Genomic DNA, 19,155 nt, shown 5'->3' with positions numbered 1-19,155 from the left:
AAATATCATGAAATAAAAACAACAATTTCCTGAAACATTATGAAAAATACATCAAATAAGAAATTAAAATCTCTCTCAAAAAATGGATAAAATTCAAGTAGTTGGATGAATTACATAACCAAATGGAACAATACAGGTAAATACATTGCATGGTGTTATACCAAACAAAATATATATGTCAGTTAGTTTTTGCTGCATAAAAAACAACCACAAAATCTCAATGATAGGCAACAGTGGCACTTATTGCTTACTCACTGGTCTGCAGGTCAGTTGGGCTTCAACTAAAGGCCCTGCATTGCCAGGCTTGACATGAAACTGTGGGTTGATTCCGAGTCAGTTCTAGATACCAAGTCCATGTCTTTCCTTGTTTCAGGCCCAGCAGATTACCCAGGGCTTATTCTCATGGAGATTGCAGAAGAGCACAAAAGCAAACCCAACTACCTATGCACTTTTCAAATCTTTGCTTGTATCATGTCTACTAAAATCCCCTTAGCCAAAGCAAATCATATGGCCTCACCCAAAATAAAAGGGAGGGAAAGCGTACTCTGCCTTCCATGAGGCCTTGGCAAGAGGGTGCCTGTGTATTACTAGTACAGGGGAGTAAAGATTTGAGTCTCATAATTCAATCTACCATAAGTGTAGTAAGCCCTAAAGTATCTCTGGCACATGTACACAAGGAGACGTAGAGAAGGATATTTACGTAGCATTGCTCATATGAGCAAAGAGTTAAGTATAATCTAAATGTTCATCAGTAGGGTATGGGAGAAGAAATTGTAGTTCACTTATATAATAAAATTCATATGTTAGTTAAAATTAAATAACTAATGACTTAACATGGCTAAACATAAAAATAGCATTGTTGGGAAAATAAGAATAATACATATAATACTATGTACTATTGATACAAAATACAGAATAGTATATGTAATATGATACCACACATGAAAAAGTTTTTAATAAACATAAAGCAATACCACGCATTCTTTAAGGGTATATACATATAATGAAGAATAAAAACATGAATGGAAAAAGCACAATGATTTCGATATAGTGAAATGGAGAAGAGATGAAGCTGAAGTTTTAGCTGTAACGGTAAAAATTAACTAAAAAAGAAAAAGAGAGCCTACAAAAAATATGGCAAAATGTGAACATCTCTTAAATGTCAGTGTGTGGTGAGTAAATGGATGCCTATTCTATCTTTTGTGTATTCAAAATTAATTCATAATTAGGAATTATGAAAGATTTTAATTTTTTAAAAAAACAGCATAAAGTCTAACCAATTGCCCATAATACTTCTGGAAAACGTTGTCTCAGGGGAATCATAGATTCGTTGAGCTGAAACAATATCTGAGACAGCCTGAAAACTCTACAAATGCCCTCAGTAATTTGTCCATATATTAACAATTCTCACTGTCTGGGGCTACCTCTCTTTTCGCAGGAATGAAAAGGCTTTGTTCAAAACAATTACATAATTTATGAGAAATCTTGATGTTTGGTGACAACTTTGTGGAGTTGACCACACACGCTGAACAATCTGATATTTTCTGGATTTTGTCATATTTATAACTCCCCAGGGATATTTTTAATACATGGAGACTGGAAGTATCTAACAGAATGATAGCCAAATTTGATCATCTTTGTTTTAAGGAGAGCTCTTATTGGGTTGCAAATATAAGCTGAATTAAAATCTGGATGTGTCCACAAAGAGAGAATGCTTTAACCTGAAAATGGAGTATTCTGCCAAATTTCAGCTGAGGAAAGAGAGCTACAAATATTAAATACCTACTACATATGTCAGGCATTTGTTTCACATGTCTTTTCCCACATAATCTTTGCAACAATTCTAAGATAAAGGAATTATTTTCTCCAATGTGGTTGAGAATGACAGGGCAGAGATTTAAGTCCAGATCTCTCTGACACCAGAATCCATTTCCTTCAATCACATTATTCTGCCTTGGTCGAGGTACTTAGAGGAATCTTAAGAGGTTGCCCCATCATCATAAGAACCCTGCTGGAGGGGCCGGCCCTTGGCCGAGTGGTTAAATTCGTGTGCTCTCTGCTGCAGTGGCCCAGGGTTTCACCAGTTCAGGTCCTGGGCACAGACGTGGCACCGCTCATCAAGCCATGCTGAGGCAGCGTCCCACATAGCAGAAATAGGACCTACAACTATGTACTGGGGGACTTTGGGGAGAAGAAGAAAAAAAGAGGAAGATTGGCAACAGATGTTAGCTCAGGGCCAATCTTAAAAAAAAAAAAAAGAAGAAGTGATACGGCAATAGTACATGTGGGTTCGAAAAATTTTGAAAAAAAAGAACACTGCTGGAGAAAATGTCCATCCATGTCATCTACACTTGAAAAACCCTGGGTAAAATAGTAAAATCAATGCATTTGACCTCTAGAATACTCCAGCCTCTTTTTTCTTGACTGATTTAGAAACTTGCCTTTTTCAGGCTTACGTTGCTCTTAGGTCACCCCATTGTTGACCAGACACCCAGCCCAGGTCTATTTCTAATTCAATAAAAGTATCTGTTCCTCCATTCTCTCTCTAGGTTGAAATTACCCTACCTTTGTTGTCATAGTCCCAGCTAAGTGTCATAAAAACAATTTTAAAGATTGATTCATACTAACACGTGACCAATGTACCCAGCCCTGGAAGTGTAAAAACAATGTTATTAAACCATGACTTAAAGTGAAGACTAGCTATAATTTCCTTCAAAAGACATAAAATAGTACTACAGTGGAGAGACATATGAAGGTACTCTAAGGCAGCTCTGTGTAGTAAATAAACTAATTAAGCTTATTACTTTTATTTAGAAAATGATTACAGTTGTTCATGGATAATTTTAGTGAATTTTGAATTACTGTATCTTAGAATAAATATGGCCAACCAGACAACTCAGTATGTTCCTTACCCTAGAGAAGCCAAACGAAGATACCAGGTGAGAGCAATGGCCCCACAAGAGCACAATCCCTCTAGATGATAAAATTTTATGTAAGAAGAAGAATGTGCAAAACAGATACTATTGAGCAGGAAGTTCTTTCTATTTCCCCGGCAGGAACATGTCACAGCCCTGAATTATTCACCCAGTTTCTCACTTTAAGCCCCAGAAGGCACCAGCAACAAGTCTTCTAATCCCATGGAAGAAACTAACATTTTCCCTTCTATGTAGGCTTATTCCAACCACCCAAATAACACAACACACCAGAGGAGCCCTGAATAACAACATGGATTTTAAAAGCCTTCTAAGGCAAATAAGCCCCCTCCTGCTCAGAAAACAAGGCTAAACCCACTGGAAACAAGGATATTACTGAGTACTCTGTGGTCACTACACTCCTTCAACAAGTATTGACTGAGCACCTCCCATGTGCCAGACGTTATCCTAGACCCCAAGGATACAGTAGATGGATGGTAGGCAGCCTCTCAGCCCCTAGTGATCCCTACCCGCTGCTATTCGTGCTGTGTAATCCCCTCCCCTTGAGTGTAGGCTAGACCTAGTGACTCCCTTCTAATGAATAAAAATGGCAAAAGTGATTGGATGTCACTTCCAAGATTAGATTATGAAAATGCTGTGGCTTCTGTCTTGGATCCTTTCTCTCTCTCTCTCTCTTTCTCTCTGATCAATCACCCTGCGGAAAGCCAGCTGACACGTTGAGAGGCAGCCCGGCCCACATGAATTAGCCTGGAGGTAGATTATCCAGGTCTGCCAACAACACAGGTGTGAGCTTGAGAGCAAATCCTTCAGCCCAACCTCAGGAGAGATCTTGAGCCAGAGGCACCCAGCTACGCCACACCCAGATTCCTGACCCATAGAAACGGTAAGATAATAGATGTTTGCTGTTTTAAGCTACTAAATGTTGGGGTAAGTTGTTAAGCAATAATAGAAAACTATTACGCAATGGTTTATAACACAAACAAGGTCCTGGCCTAAGCAGAGCTTACAACTGAGTGGATAGAGACGGATGATAAACACAGACGTAGATAATATAATTTTGCATAATTTTAAATGCTAAGGATAAAGTAAAACAAAGTAATGGGATAGAGGCTGACTGCATAAACGACTGGAAAATGAGGGCCTCTCCGGAGAGACTGGAGTGAAGCTGGCCTAAGCATTCGAGGCAAAGGATATGCACTATTGCAATAAATTAAATGAAAAAGTGGATATGAGAATGCAGCAATCTTCTATTATGCCAAACATGAAAGAAATTTGCAAAAATGCAAAGCAATGCCATTCTTTTCAATAATTTTTTATTTTGAAAAAGTTAATTTTTCATTAAAAATGTTACATGTACAGTGTATTATTTTTGTTTCAAAATGAATTAATAAATAAAATTTTCTGTTTTAATTTCTAATACAGTAAATATAAACAGCTATAACTCACATAAACCAAGTCTTTTGAGGCTTCTCAACAATGTTTAAGAGCATAAACCGGTCCTGAGACCAAATTGAGTAAGAACTGCTAGTGCAGAGTATTATTGGTTGTGATAGGGAGTATAGATTTTATTCTAAAGTGAATGGGACTAAAATCCATCGAAGGATATTTAAGCAAGATGATATGACCTAATTTAAATTTTTATAAGATTATTTTGGGTTTGGTAAGGAGAATGTACTATGTGGGAGAGAAATGTGGAAATCTGTCAGTGCTTGGCAAATAATTACCCACAGATGTCTTCGTGTGGACCTGAAGAGGACAGTTCTGAAACTGAGGGTTGGATTTTTCACATTAGAAAAAGAAATCCCATGTGAAAATAACTGATATCTCTACTATGCAACTGAAGATTTCCTAGTATCATATTAATTAAAAAATATAGAAATAAACAAATCATGATTTAGAATGCATCATGGAATTTCCTTTTCACTTGTTGCTTACGCCCTGGTGGTTTATGTCAAGCCTTAATGTTATACTCTGTGGATTTGACCTCAGCATACCATATAATTTCTAAGCAAAATAATAAAATTATACTTTGGTGACATTGTCTGCAAGATCAAACAATCAGAAAACAGGGCTACCTGCTGGCTGCATTTGGCTTTGCTTTTGCCTTTATGAAATTCATGCTTCTGTAAATTATCAGTAATAGAATTTCACCTGCCTTATAAATGGCACTTTATTTTTTCTTTGAGGAAGATTTGCCCTGAGCTAACATTCATGCCAATCTTCCTCTATTTTTTAGTATGTGGGCCACCAGCACAGCATTGCTGCTAACAGAGCAGTGTAGGTCCACGTCCGGGAACTGAACCCAGGTTGCAGAAGCAGACGGTACCAAATTTAGGCACTAGGCCACCAAGGCTGACCTATAAATAGCACTTTTTGAGATGAATAAAATATCTCCAATAGTGGTGTGCTACAGAAATAGAAAACAAACAAATCAAACAAAAAAACCTCTACTTTTTATTGTTAGGTAAAATGTGTTGGGGTTGTTTTCTGACAAATATCAACCCCTAGAAACAACAGTATCTAGTCTGAAGTTCTATAAAGTAAGAAATTCAATTAAACTGAATTACTATGGGTGCGTTAGATATCTTTACTGAGCTTTTCTGCCTACTCTAAGGAATACCCAATGCTGTCAATGACTAATAAGTTCTAGTTTGATTTTTCTCCCATAAGTAATGTTTCAGGAAATACAGGTAAAATGCTAAGAAAAACAGAAATTTTATGTCTTTCTGAATTATTTGAATTTCTGACCTTGTTCACATCCTTCTTTGTGAAACATTGAGGTAAATGCCTGCCTTGTGTAGCCTAAATACAATACCACATCTTTCTCATTACCCTCACCAATTTCCCCTACTTAACTTTAGAAATGTAAAAAAAAGAACCACAAAACAAAACAACAGAAAAACCTCCAATAATTCTATTTTTTCTGAGTAGAAAAGAAGAAGCTGGATGGCATTAAAGAATAAAATGTAACAGCACAAAGAGAAGTGAAAATCTGCTAAGGATTTGGTGTAATGTGCCTGATTTGGGTTACAGAATACTATTTTAGCCTAAATTGCTCATCCTGGCTTTCAACACTGAGAAAAGCAAGAAGAAGAAAGATCAGATTTTTTTCATTCTCTTTGGGCCTGTGTCAGGCAAGCAGCTTTAATATAGCTATTGACCAGTAGCAGAACAGAAATTATTTTCCTGTACATGTGATTATGAAATCAAGTGTGGAGTAAATGCAAACAAACCTGATATTAAAAGGTATAACTTCTAGAAAATGAAAGTGTGATTATTTTTTTAAGCACTCTTTGCAACCTAATGGAAGTTACCAGAGTGAATTTTAAATAGTATGTTTGAAATAGCACTTTATTTGCAGAAATTCATTTCATGCAAATTTTCCAAACTGTACTTAAAGTAAAGCACATCAGAGTTATTAAATTATTTGCATGATAGCTAGTACAAGGAAATCCTGGGACTCAGTTTAATTTCCTTCTACTTCTTTCCAAGCCACATCCTTTCTCTCACTCTTATCGATGAGTTCTCAAGACCCGAATGCTGATGCTCTGTAGGGTGGTAATTGCCAGACGAAGCATGAAGGTTTAAACAGAAGAGGCGTTAAGTATGCCAGGGCCAAGCTTAGTGTGACAGCTGCCAGCATCATGTGATTTTAAAAGTTCCAAAAGGCCTCACTCCGCCCCCCCCAAATTTTTGCCCATTGGCTTCTACCTCAGAGCCAGAAATTTCCATAGTTTCTACTCTTTGACCCAAGGAAGCAGAGACTTTTGCCTAAATACCAATATTATGCAGGAGAGATAGCACAGCAAGGTTTAAGCGGAAGGGAAAAGAATGTACTTACAAAAGTTGTGAGCTTGGCATATTAGTGGCAGACTGTGAGATCCAGGCTAATTCAAGTGGAAATTTCATCTACGATAAATTTGTATGGGTAAAATGACACAGGTGTAGAGTCAGTAAACTGGCACCTTGGTGAATAAGAAGCAAATCAGGGATAGTTCAGAGTTTTGCCCTGGGAGCATCTTAAAGGCTTCATGCAACCTCTTAGTTGATGAAAAAGAAGACGATCTGCTTTGCACTCAAACATTTTGAGATCAAGGCACAGAAGGGAAGTGGAATTGTCCAATAGGCACATTAAGCGTCTGTAACTTAAGAGAGAAAACAGGACTGGTGATTTAAGATAAAAGAATTATCCACAGTGAGTTGGTGGAGGAGCATGAAGAGGTGACATCACCAGCAAAGTAGGTTAAAGAAAGTAGAACAGTGGACATAGCTATGAAGACCAAGAGTAGGCAATGAGCTAGAAAAGGAGCAAGAGAAGGATTTGAGGGTGAAAAGGAGAAGCCAGAAGGGTGTAGATAACTAGTGGAAGGAAAGAATTCCAAGAAAAATATGTGTAGACAACAGTGTCAACTGCCAGAGAGAGGAAGCATATTAAAATGACGCTGGGTAGAGCAAGGTGGAGGGCACTGATGAACTTTCACTGCATAGGCTCAGCCAAAAAGTAGGACAGATAGGCTGTGTGTGAGAAGGAAATGGAGGCACTAGGCACAAACCACTGAGTGGCCTTTAAAGGAAGTAGAGAACCAAATGATAGCTCAAGGAAGGAGCAATGTGAAGTGAAGATTTTTCTCAAGGTAGAGGAGATCTAAAGAGAAAGTGGATATTCTCTCCTCCTGGCTCTGAAGATGTTTGTAAAAAGTGAACGTAAGCAGATAAGAACTGTTTCAACCACAGATCCTTCCAGAAAAGGAATCTGGAGAAAATTAACTCCTCATCTAAAGTAACAGATGTTGGCTTCTCCTCCAGATACATTTGTTAAGGAGTGAAGGATGTTTCTCCAAATACTTCCCACTCCATTCCACCCCATCCCACTCCCACTATGGGGACACTATTTGCTTTCTAGCAGTTTCCCACTCACAGGGTCTCAGCTCACTCCTTTTCTGCACCAGGCTGGGTGGTAAGACCCATTCCCCTCCCTGTTTTCAAATGAACCATCTACTTGCCTCTAGACCAGAGTTTCTTAACTTCTGCACTATTGTCCTGTTGAACCCATTAGTTTTTTGTTGGGGTGGTGGGAAGGGCTCCTGTGCATTGTAGGATGTTTAGTAGCATCCCCGACCTCTCCACTAGGTGTCAGCAGCATGCTCTCCTACAGTCCTAACAATGAAAAATGTCTTGCCGAATATTCTTCCAGGGGCAAAATACCTCACTCCTTCATTGAGAATCACTGCTATAGACACTTCTCTCCCCTGATCCTCCCTAAAGGCCAATACAGACACCCTCTCCCACCCCCCTCCTCCCATAATGCCTGTCTCTGAAACAAGCAAATGACACTTTTTTCTTTCCAAAAATACTTCACTGAAGGTAAAAACCAGCAAGGCTTAACAAATATAATCCTGACAAAATTCCAGTTTCAAGAATAGTAGCAATGTGGCCATGCCCCCAGATTCCAGGAAGTGTGAAGGAAGTGAGGGCTGCCATTTCCATGCCTCCTTCCTGGGCTTCCTTCTTAGCCAAGCATGAGAACTGGCTGCATCCCAGTTGTGGTGAGACTGGATGCTGGACCTATCTCCTGATTCACAGTCCTGTTGGACACAGATAGAGGTTTGCATGGCCAGCAGATCCGGTAGGTCAGCGTCTTTATTTCATTGTCTGATATTGGCCACATGGTCACCCTTTTTGCCAAAAATCGGTGTAGTTTCTCTATAGTTTGTTCTTATTCTGTGTACACACACCTCTCCTTCAAATATTCAGATTGCCCAGGTTTCAGTCCATCATTTACTGACCTTGCCTCATATTTAGAGACTAATGGTTCCAAGCCTGGGATCTTAACCGTTCCCTAGACCGTGGGTGAGGAATAGCATTTCCCATTCAATTCCAAGTCTTCCCCCTTGGCCTCAGGCGGCCCTCTGCTAACCTGCACTCACTCCTAAGTCTTCCTGGTGGTCTCCAGGGCTCTGGCCGTGTGAATCTAGCCCCCTCCCCAGTTCCTTTTTTCTCTGCACTTTTCATTTGCTTAAGACATCTTTTTATTTGAATGCCGAGCCTAGTTTGACATGTTAGACCTCCAATAAATTCTTCTCACAGTCCAAGAAACATTCTGGGTCCTTAGCTCATTTGAAGAGAAGAAATAACAGACATATCTTGAGTCCTATAAATTATTAATACATTTCTTATGGATTACACTAGCTTTGCCTACTTTTCAAAAGCCTTCCTGAGTCATCATTTATGTGCATTTCTCATCCCTCCAAGGAAGCGGTTGTTTACCAGGTTAAGCCACTCTACACTGACAGCAACACTAACTGATAATTTAGTAGACTTTGGGACACATCCCTGACCTCCTGACCAACAAAAACATTAAAAGCTCTTGCTTATAAACTAATTGTCCTTTTCTTTTTGGAAATGTATTTGCAGATCTCTTTGGAATTCTTTCTTTGAATGGCTTCATTGGTTGAAATATAAAACAATAGTGATTGATCCTATAAAAAGGAAAGAAGTATGGACTCCTATCTTCCTCATCTTTTTATCATATTGAAGATGGTTACCATTTATCAAAATCAATCTATTCCTTAGGAACACTCTCCAGTTGGCTCCCAGATCAGTCAACATGCCTGTAAATATTTTGCTTTCAGCCCTCTGCCCTCACATAGGCACCCAGAGGAACAAATGCCTATTTTTCCAACCACTTTCTGGCTAAATCATTTAGTCTTTGCTCCAAAAAATAAACAGACACTTCCCCTAAGGCTTCCATAAAAAAATCCTTTCCAAATCCTACCAATTCGGTTCTCAAACTGTATAGACTGACAAAGCCACTGACTCTAGCATTTCTCTAACTTGCTTTAAAAAAAAGAACAAAAGGCCCCAAAATGTCAATACAAGAGCCCAGGATATCCATCACTTTACCAATGACTGATAGTACACACACACAATGAGCCCAGCCCCTCCCTTGAGCCAAGACTCTTGAGAATCCAAAGAATGTACACATTGAATTGATCTACTCATGTCACGGATAAAACTGACAGAGGAGAGCCATTAGATCATTCTACTCCCTAACCTGCAAGATGAAGAATTATCGTTTACAACCATAATCTTTCCCCCATTATTGAAAACTCTATGATAAATGGACATTAACTATGTAACAGATATACCTTGAGTCCTATAAATTATTAATACATTTCTGATGGATTATACTAGCTATATTAATAAATAACATTAACTCTAACTCTTGGTTTGTATCCAAACTTTTAATTTAACTGACCTAGGAAGGTTGATTGAAATTCCGTTTGGTGTTATAATTTAAAAACAAGTGAGATGACACCTCTAAGAATACATATGCATCCACTTTTTTGAGTCATTTGAAAAGGATTATAGAAATAAATGAAATGCACAACAAAAACAGTAGAAGTGAGAACTGGTCCCTGTGGGTGTGTGGGGATTGAGAATAAGAGAGGAAGTGATAAATTGGGAAAGGAGAACAGGATGCATCTCTCTTTAGGCCACAGAAAATACCAGAGGAAACTGGGGAAGAGTGTAGGAAGGCTTTTCTCCTACTTCTTTCCTCCCACAGGAAATCACTAATACTTTCTGAGAAAAGGGATAAGCCGTCCAGTTTTTATCCATTAGTGAAACAGCAATTTCTAGACTTAAGCATATTAGAGAGTACTGTCCTTTATAATAACTCAATAAATTTCCTCTAAGAAAGAAAAGGCTTGACAGTAATCCCCATTGTTTCTAAGGTAAACCTACCCTATTTTAAATGCAACTCCAAAAATGTGACTTCTAAAGAGCAGCAAGCAGATTAATACAGAAAATTCTAAGACCCCACTAAAAACACTCCAGTGTAATGTAATCCTTATCCAGAATTAATTGAAGCAAAATGAGCAGCACATAGAAATGTATGCTTTTTAAGAAGCATTTTAAGTTTCAATGTATGACATGCCAGCCTTTCTGAGAACCTTTGATAGAAGCAGCTGAGTGGAGCTATTTGGTGTCCCCATTTCCCTCCTGGCATCCTCCTCTGAATGTCACCACTATGGGAGAAGTAGGTCCTGCTCATAACAGATCCTGGTCTAGTATCCTTAATCCAGAGAGACTCTTTAAGAGGCCAGGTCACTTTCCATGGAGGAAGAGGCTGGGGCATCTCCCTTCCACCCTCTCCTCCCCCATACAGGACCTTACTCCCTGGGCTGTCCCCAGAATTAACCTGGAAGCCTAGAGATCAGAGCAGACAGACAGGTTTTGATTTGGTAAAAATTCCCAGGATCAACCCCCAGGCTAACTTCCATCTCTAGAATTTAACCATCCACCAGGTTTCTCCTCAGTCATTTTCACTAGGTCATGATGAAAAACATTTAGATCTCTAGAATAGTCACAGCTTCTGATTCAGGGGAGGAAATAATGGCATTAAGCATCAAAAGCTGTTTGCAGAGCTTCTGATCTCATCTGCATTCTAGTAATATATGATTCTTTACATAGTTTTGGTTTTTATAACGACTCCAGAGAACTATATAGATTCTGATCTGTTGAACCATTTTGGAATTATTATACAGTCTTTTATAATTATTTAAGGATCTCTTCCTGTATTTAAAGGCGTGAAAACAATAGAGAAATTACATTGTTGACTCTCATGCAATAGCATATATCCAATACAATACCAAGCTGAAATTTGGGGATAGGAAGTGTTGGTTTACATGTGTGTGCTATAACCTGAATGAAATTACCCCTGCATAATTAAAAAGAACATCTAATTTTTGTTACCTTTCAGAATGCAAGGCTCTGGAGGATCTTTCCCTATTTCTGTTTCAGGATCTCTACTCTCCACACACTTGCTAATTTTTTCACCTTGCATTTTTTCTTGACGTATGGGAAAGGTAAGTCCTACCAGGTTAGCATTTTGGCTGCTAGAAAATTAATATCACTATGTAACATATCCATATATTTCCTGCCTGATAATTAAGATCTATATTTTTGAGATCCATGGACTCTCAATACCCCAGAAATACCATATGACATTAAATATTTCTGTGCTCTTCTTTCCCACTATTATGGGCTGAATTGTGTCCCCTCAAAATTCATATGTTGAAGTCCTAACCCCCCATACCTCAGAATGTGACCGTATTTGGAGATAGGGTCTTTGCAGTGGTAATTAAGTTAAAATGAGGTCATAAGGGTGAACTCTAATCCAATACAACTGGTATCCTTATAGGAAGAGGAAATTTGGAAACTGACAGGTACAGAGGGAACACAATGTGAAGACACAGGGAGAAGAAGACCATCCACAAGCCAAGGAGAGAGTCCTGGAACAGATCTTTTCCTGGTAACCCTCAGAAAGGAACCAATTTTGCTGACACTTTGATCTCAAACTTCAAGTCTCCAGAACTGTGAGAAAATAAATTTCTGTTGCTTAAGGCACTCAATCTGTGGTACTTTGTTATGGCAGCCCTAGTAAACTAATACACTTACCGAAGGAAGAAGAGTGTAGGAAGTTCTAAGATGCCAAAAGGACAGACTGTAAAACAGTAGGAAATGAGGAAGTTCATTAAGATGACAAGTGGGAGCCAACAGGTTACATAAGGGCACAACTGTTATGCGCTCCCCGTAAAGGAAAGGATTAATTTTAGGTCCTGCTGGAACATGGAAAAGGTGTAAATTAAAGAAAATTATCTCTCCAATCCTAGGTTTAAAGAAAAAAAAACCCATAGAACATTGAAGTATATGAAGATACAAAGTAACAAAAAGAAGTCTGCCATATTGAAAGTATAATAGGGTACTGAGCAAAAACAAGCAGTCCTAATGTTTGAATACCTAAGACAAAAAACAAAGGTGTAAGTCTTTGAAGCTGCGTAGTGGCACATTCCAGGATTCCTTCATAATGCTGAAAAAACCCTCACTAACTGACTTACTCACTGGGAAATTATAGTAAAAACAGTCCTAAGATAATTGTAGCACAGTGCAGCTTACGCTGCTAAGAAATAGATTTCAATTAAATTTATAGAATCATTGATAAATGGATTTTTCCCAATATAATTTGTAAATACCTATACATTTCCTTCTAATAAACACTGATACATAAAAGGTAACTTGATACAAGTCATTAATGAATTTTTGCCTTCTGTTTCCCCATTTATAAAATGAAAAATATGTGGGCTATAGCTACATAAATATCTGAGATACTCAGGTTGAATTTTTTATCTTCTTCGATAGGAGCCATCAGAGGTGGCACAAGCAAAGGGAATACTATATATAATAAGTGACTATTTTTTTCTCTGGTCATCCTCATTGTATTATCCTGCTCACTGGAGTGCAGAAATGTACCATCTAACGTTTCATAAAAGAGAAAGCATTTTTCTGTCTTTCACGTCATGGATAAGGTTGAATTCTCTTAATCATACATTGTGCTTTTGTCTTAAGCATCAATTCTCCCTTTGGTGTTCTATCCACGAGCCAGAATATTGGGTTGATTATTATCCTGCAAGCACACTCTTTGCCAAGGTTTACCATTATTTTTCATTAGTTTCAATTCTGGAGGGAAGAAAATACAGCCTATATAGATGATGGATGGGGTTAAGGGCCCAAGGACTAACACAATTGTATAAGAAGCTACTGCTGGGTGATATATAGACGTTTTGGAGTAAGACACGCTAAAAGTGAGGAGACAGCATGGAGCAGTTGGCAGGACAACAGGCAGCCTAAATTACATCATTCATTTAATAGGTCTAACATATGGCAGCTATTAGATCTCCAAAACAAATGTAAGACTAACCAACGCTCTCATAGAAAAGAAGCTTCCATTCTTAATGTTTTTTGTAAAAGGCCTCAGTCCAAGTTGCTGCCAATTCCAAGACAATAATTTAATATATTTCTAAATGCAATAATATTATAGACCTTGCCAAGAAATTAACAGTTTCACCTGATAACATATAAAATATTAAAGGTTCTTGTTTTAGTCTTTCACAAATTTTTAAAGGAGCTCTGTAGGAACTCAACTGGATAATTTAATGGTTTTAAGCAGCAATTAAATTTTGTAGTATATAAATCAGCTGATAATTGTTTTCAGAATGAAGGATACAAATGCTCTATATTAGAGCTGGCCTTTGCTTAAAGCAAGTGAAACATATCTTCAATTCTGTCATTTTCCAATTAATCTCATTTTTGTGTTGCAAAAAACATAGGAGAAAGCTCCAGTGATCTTTGGGGGACCTAATTTTGCTCTTGTTCTGCATGGTTTTCAAATAGTTACCCTAATCAGGAAGAAGAGAGAGAGTAAAAGAACAAGCCACAACCACTATCACTCTACTAAAATAATCATTGGAACTTTTTTTTATCATAATTAAGTAAAACCCTTCATCTAGATCCCAGCTCTTCTGGAGAGTACTCTTAAAATCTCAGGCCCTCTGTGAACACCCCAGAAGGGTAAAGGGCCTAGACTTACAGATGAATATAAAACAGCTTTGCACCAAAACTCAAACAGGAGCCCAGAAGTTAGTTCATTCCTCATTGCCTACCTCTGAATTCTATGCTTTACCCATGTCAGTCCCAGGCATGACCCAAGGAACAATGCTCCCTTGTCTCTTGAATTTAATTCCATCCAGTTTAGCCCTTTGCTTCTTTGATCTGACTTCTCCCTCCCATCCTATCTCCCTTTTACCAATTGTCTAAGGCTTTACAATGCACCCTATGGAATATCATGCTTCTGCCCAGAAATTCCAACATCTTAGCATTTTTTAAGAGTACCATTTCTCTACCATCAGTGTCCATTCACCCTTTTTCCAGATTTATTACATCAATTTTCCTCTGGGAAACCAAGTTCTTCCTCATTCTGCCCAAATGTTTATGGTGGAGTTAACTCCACTCCTGTCTCCAGGAGTATGCAAGAATTGAAGCATAATCAATCAAAGAACTATATTATACCACTTCTTCTTACCACTCACCCCCTCTTTGTGGTGATGATGAATTTAGGGATGTACGTGTAAGGCAATCAGATCCAATGGGATGCAAGAAGATGTACTAAAACTACTGACAAACACAAACTGTGTTCCATGGGGCATAACCTGGGAGGATGTAGACTTGGAGTATTGGTAGATGTATTTCCAATATGTGAAACCCAAGGAAGAAGCCACAGCGATTGATCCAGAGCCAAGAGATGGTGCGAGATCATTCTAAGACTTCCATACTGCCATTTACTTCTTACATTAGTATTTAATTATCCCAGAACTTGGATTGTATATCCCTTCAGATCAAGTTCCTAGAAGTTTCTTGGTATCTTCAACAGTGTCTAACATAGTTCTATACTTGCTCTACCAAAAGAAAGAGAACTATAATAGATGTAATAAATAATGTGTACATCTTTGCCCCACATTGCATTCACACCCCAAATTGAGATTAATCTGAGAGATGTAAAGTGCTCTTCCCTCAATGTAATTCTCATAGTGTGAGCATCTCACCACCTGAATGTGATTCCAGAATTTAAAGAAAATTTTAAAAATACAATACTGTCCCTAAACACAGGGCACCTACTTCATATGGAGCTCAACTGAAGATTTAAGAAAGTTTTAGGGTAATTTTTATGTGAATTTTTGCCATAAGTGCTAATTTCATGACCTAACCCCTGAATGATACATGATTCTCCTTTTTGTGACAGGCTAATGCAGACCATGCTCATGCTAAGTTGAGAAGAAGATTGATGTGATTTGAGGGTCTGTAGCAGGAGCTTGATATACATTTCTTGATATCATACTGTAGAAGAAACTTGTCTATATCTCAGAGCCTGAATTCTTTGTCTCCAGAAACTCACTTGGAATGCCCAAAGTGTTGTTACTATGAAAATGATTCTGAGTTTACCTCAGTGAGAGTGACCTGTGGACCTTTGACCATCACTGATTGTTATGAGTCAATGGAGGGGGAGGGGATTGACACAGAGAGAATTCCCAATAGAAATATGAGATTGTGTAAACCTTTGTGTTCCTATAAAACTTTTTTTTTTCCTTCCTAACAAGCCTGTGTGCTTCTCTGAGCCTCATTTTGGTTTCTGCAGAGGAGAGTTGATAAGTAAGAAAACAAGAACCTGAAGGTCCCAGTACCTGGTATCAGAGTGAGACCTCAGAGAGGCATCAGGACTCAGACAGAGATTGACCTTGAGGTACATCTGAGCAGATGGGCCACTGACAGCCTCACACAGATGTCTGTGTCCTAGTATGATACACAAGCACAAAACGCTCCTACCTCCTCTAGCCTGTCATGGAAGAAGAAGCAGAGACAGCTACCTGACCAGAAGGCGACATGCAGACCACTCAATGGAAAGAATGTGGAGACCCACACGGACTGATGCCATAGGACAGGTGGGACACAGTATGGTCCAGAGAGCCCAGTGTGGGACACTTCCTGCTGCTTCATGGCCCCTGGTGGCTAGGAATATCTGAGACTGTTTTGGCCCCACTCACCAGGTCTTCCATGCAGCCACTCCTCCAGGACTACACTCAGGCACCAGGGTTTGGAGCCTCTCTCTGAGGCTTAGCGGGTTCCCCTTCTCCCCCTCCAGCCCAGAGAATCTCACCCTAATCTTGGGGGAAGCCCTTTTCTCTTCCTTCTACTTGTTCTAAAAATTTTATCCGTACTTAAAATACTCTTAGTTCCCTAAGGACTTAGGGCTTTGGAACACAACTCTGGAGAGGCTCTTTCTACACTGACACTTCCCTTCCCTGAGGTGATGAGCTCAGAGCTGACCATCTGCTCCAATGGAGAGAGGAAAGAAGTGCCAAGAGAAATAAAATAATAAATCTCAAACATATCATTTCACCATATTCTCCTCCTGAATTAAATATTTACATCCTTGCAAAGAAAATTTATCCTATATGCAGGTGTTACTCCTCACCCTCACCAAATGCCCCCTTCCAAATAGACACACACTGCAGGCTCAGATCTGGGTCCAGACCCCAGGAAGATGAGAACTGACATGCACAAAGAGGCCCCTGACTGCAGGAATATTTTCCCAAAGGTGAGAGAGCTAAGAATAGACTCTGGGTAAGTTCTTCCCCTTATAATGCTCCTTTTCTGAGATCCCCCGTGAAATTCTCCCATCTCCCATCAATAATCCCTTCACCACCTGCCCCCCAAACTCACCACTTCCACTGAGCTGAGAGGAGGGCTTGGGGGACCCACTTTACCGGTGAAGTGAAAAGCTGTCGTTGACTTAAATAGGCGGCAGGTATGTGAACAGGCTCCTCAACCTGAATCTCCACCATAACGTCTTCATTTCCCAAATCTCTTGTTACAAGACCTCCTTGGCTTGAGAGGTCTGGAGAAAGAAGGGATGGGGGTTCACTGAGCCTAGACTCTTGAAGGTAACAGAGTGGCTCTATTCTCTAGTCCTCTCAGTTTTCTCAATCACTTTCCTCCTCCCTTTATTGAGTCACCCTTAGCTCCAATGTTAGCAGCTGAGGGTTTCTTTTAAGGCAAAGTCGCCATTAAAATGCTTTTTTTCCGAGGCCAGCCCGATGGCCTAGCGGTTAAGTGCGCGTGCTCCTCTGTGGCGGCCCAGGTTTCACGGGTTCGGATCCTGGGTGCAGACATGGCACTGCTTGTCAGGCCACGTTGAGGTGGCGTCCCACATACCACAACTAGAAGGAACTGCAATTAAGATATACAACTATGTACTGGGGAAATTTGGGGAGATAAAGCAGAAAAAAAAGATTGGCAACAGTTGTTAGCTCAGGTGCAGATCTTTAAAAAGAAAAAATGCTTGTTTCCTACAAACAAGACAAAATAGGGTTGAGCTTATGCTTCACCAGAATCTTAGAAACATTCACCTTCCAATGCAGAGCAGTGCCTTCTTGAGGCTTGTTAAGGTGTCCTGTCCCCTTCCCCAGGAGAGTGTCTGACTGTGGTCCAGGCCACCACTTCCATCCACAGCACAGAAAGGGGCACCCATTTGGTTGGGCACAAGGATCCTTCTGCCTCGGAAGCCTAGGTCAGGGCATCTCAAAAGAGCTGCCATGATAAGGGCCCATCTGTGCCATCTGGAGGGCCTGAGCCGGAGCTGCTGGAATCGTTCCTTCCTCTCTAGAATCCACTCTCTAAACTCAGTCTGAGAAGGATGCCTTGAAAAGAACACCATGTGCCAGCCTCTTTAACTACTTTCCTGGTATTCATAGACCTCCAATCCATCCATAAACTTTATTAAGATTACATTTGCCCTCTCTTCCTTCTGCCCATCAGCCTCAGGTTGCCCAAATCTTTACAGTATTTTTACAGAACTCTTGTCAGCTTGATCTCACTACAGTCCACTGGTTTTCCTGATATCACTGGTGTCTTTTGAGCATCTTATCTTGTCTCTGCACGGAATCATGAGTATTGCCCCCGAAATGACTTGATCCTAATTCTGGAGTGTGTCAGCAATCTGTAGTTCAGAAATGTGCTGCATGAGGAGTCACAGCAATTCCAGACAGGTCTCCATGGGTGTTAGATACAAGTCAGCCCTCAAAGCTGATGTGCCACCAACATAACATTACTTTTCTATAATTCAGCCTAGCTTTTATTTCAAGCTCCATTTCACTGGAAAGGCAAAAATTCAATCCGTCAGTTTGGCATTTCTCCTTTCCCACTCCCCTTTCCTGGGTTGTTTCTAAGTACCCAGGATTCCACAGTGTCCTACTGTTGGTGACCTACTAAGGTATCTGATATCCTGTCTGCTCCTGTCTCATCACCACTAAGACCCCTGCCACTTCTGTCTACAGGGCCCTGATGAGTTTCTCCTCTGCTTCTGAGCTCTGATTGAGGGACCCAGGAACCCCTGTGAGGACATCTGTGGCTGGCCTGCTGAAACACACCATGTAGTAGTTCTTGTTCTGGATCTATTTCCTTCCCCATGTTTTCTCCTGGAAGGAGGGGCATAGAGCCCTATTCTCGTGGGTCTTGCAAACCTATCTGAGGTTGCACATTCTCCTGAATATTTGGAATGAAGTTTCAGAAACACTGGTCATTCTCTAGTAAGTGCTTAGTCTGAAAGATTATGTAGGGTGGCCATTTTCCACCCACGCATGGAGAAGCAAAGAAAGCTTGTGTGAAAAGAGAAAAGACTGAAGCAGATCTCCATATAGAAGCAGAGAAATAAAGAAAAAGAGCCAGAAAATTGCTAGCTTGGGTCTTAACGATTTTTCTGGTCATAGTTGTGTCCCTTGTGAAGCCAGAACAAATCTTTGCATTTGGATTCAGTGATATAAACTTG

The 19,155-nt window shown here is 39.7% G+C and overlaps 1 long non-coding RNA gene across 1 annotated transcript; it reads left to right on the top strand.

Annotated features, from left to right (window-relative positions):
* Positions 1-3,598: 3,598 nt before the first annotated feature.
* Positions 3,599-12,343, top strand: LOC111767851 (uncharacterized). The gene is made up of 3 exons (XR_002799731.2): positions 3,599-3,816; positions 11,698-11,803; positions 12,139-12,343. It is a non-coding gene; the product is annotated as an uncharacterized lncRNA (long non-coding RNA).
* The last annotated feature ends 6,812 nt before the right edge of the window (positions 12,344-19,155 follow it).

Source organism: Equus caballus, chromosome 14 (genome assembly GCF_041296265.1).
Source record: "Equus caballus isolate H_3958 breed thoroughbred chromosome 14, TB-T2T, whole genome shotgun sequence".
NCBI lineage: Eukaryota > Metazoa > Chordata > Mammalia > Perissodactyla > Equidae > Equus > Equus caballus.
The sequence above is the reverse complement of the archived record's forward strand: the minus strand, read 5'-3'. Positions and strand labels throughout refer to the sequence as shown.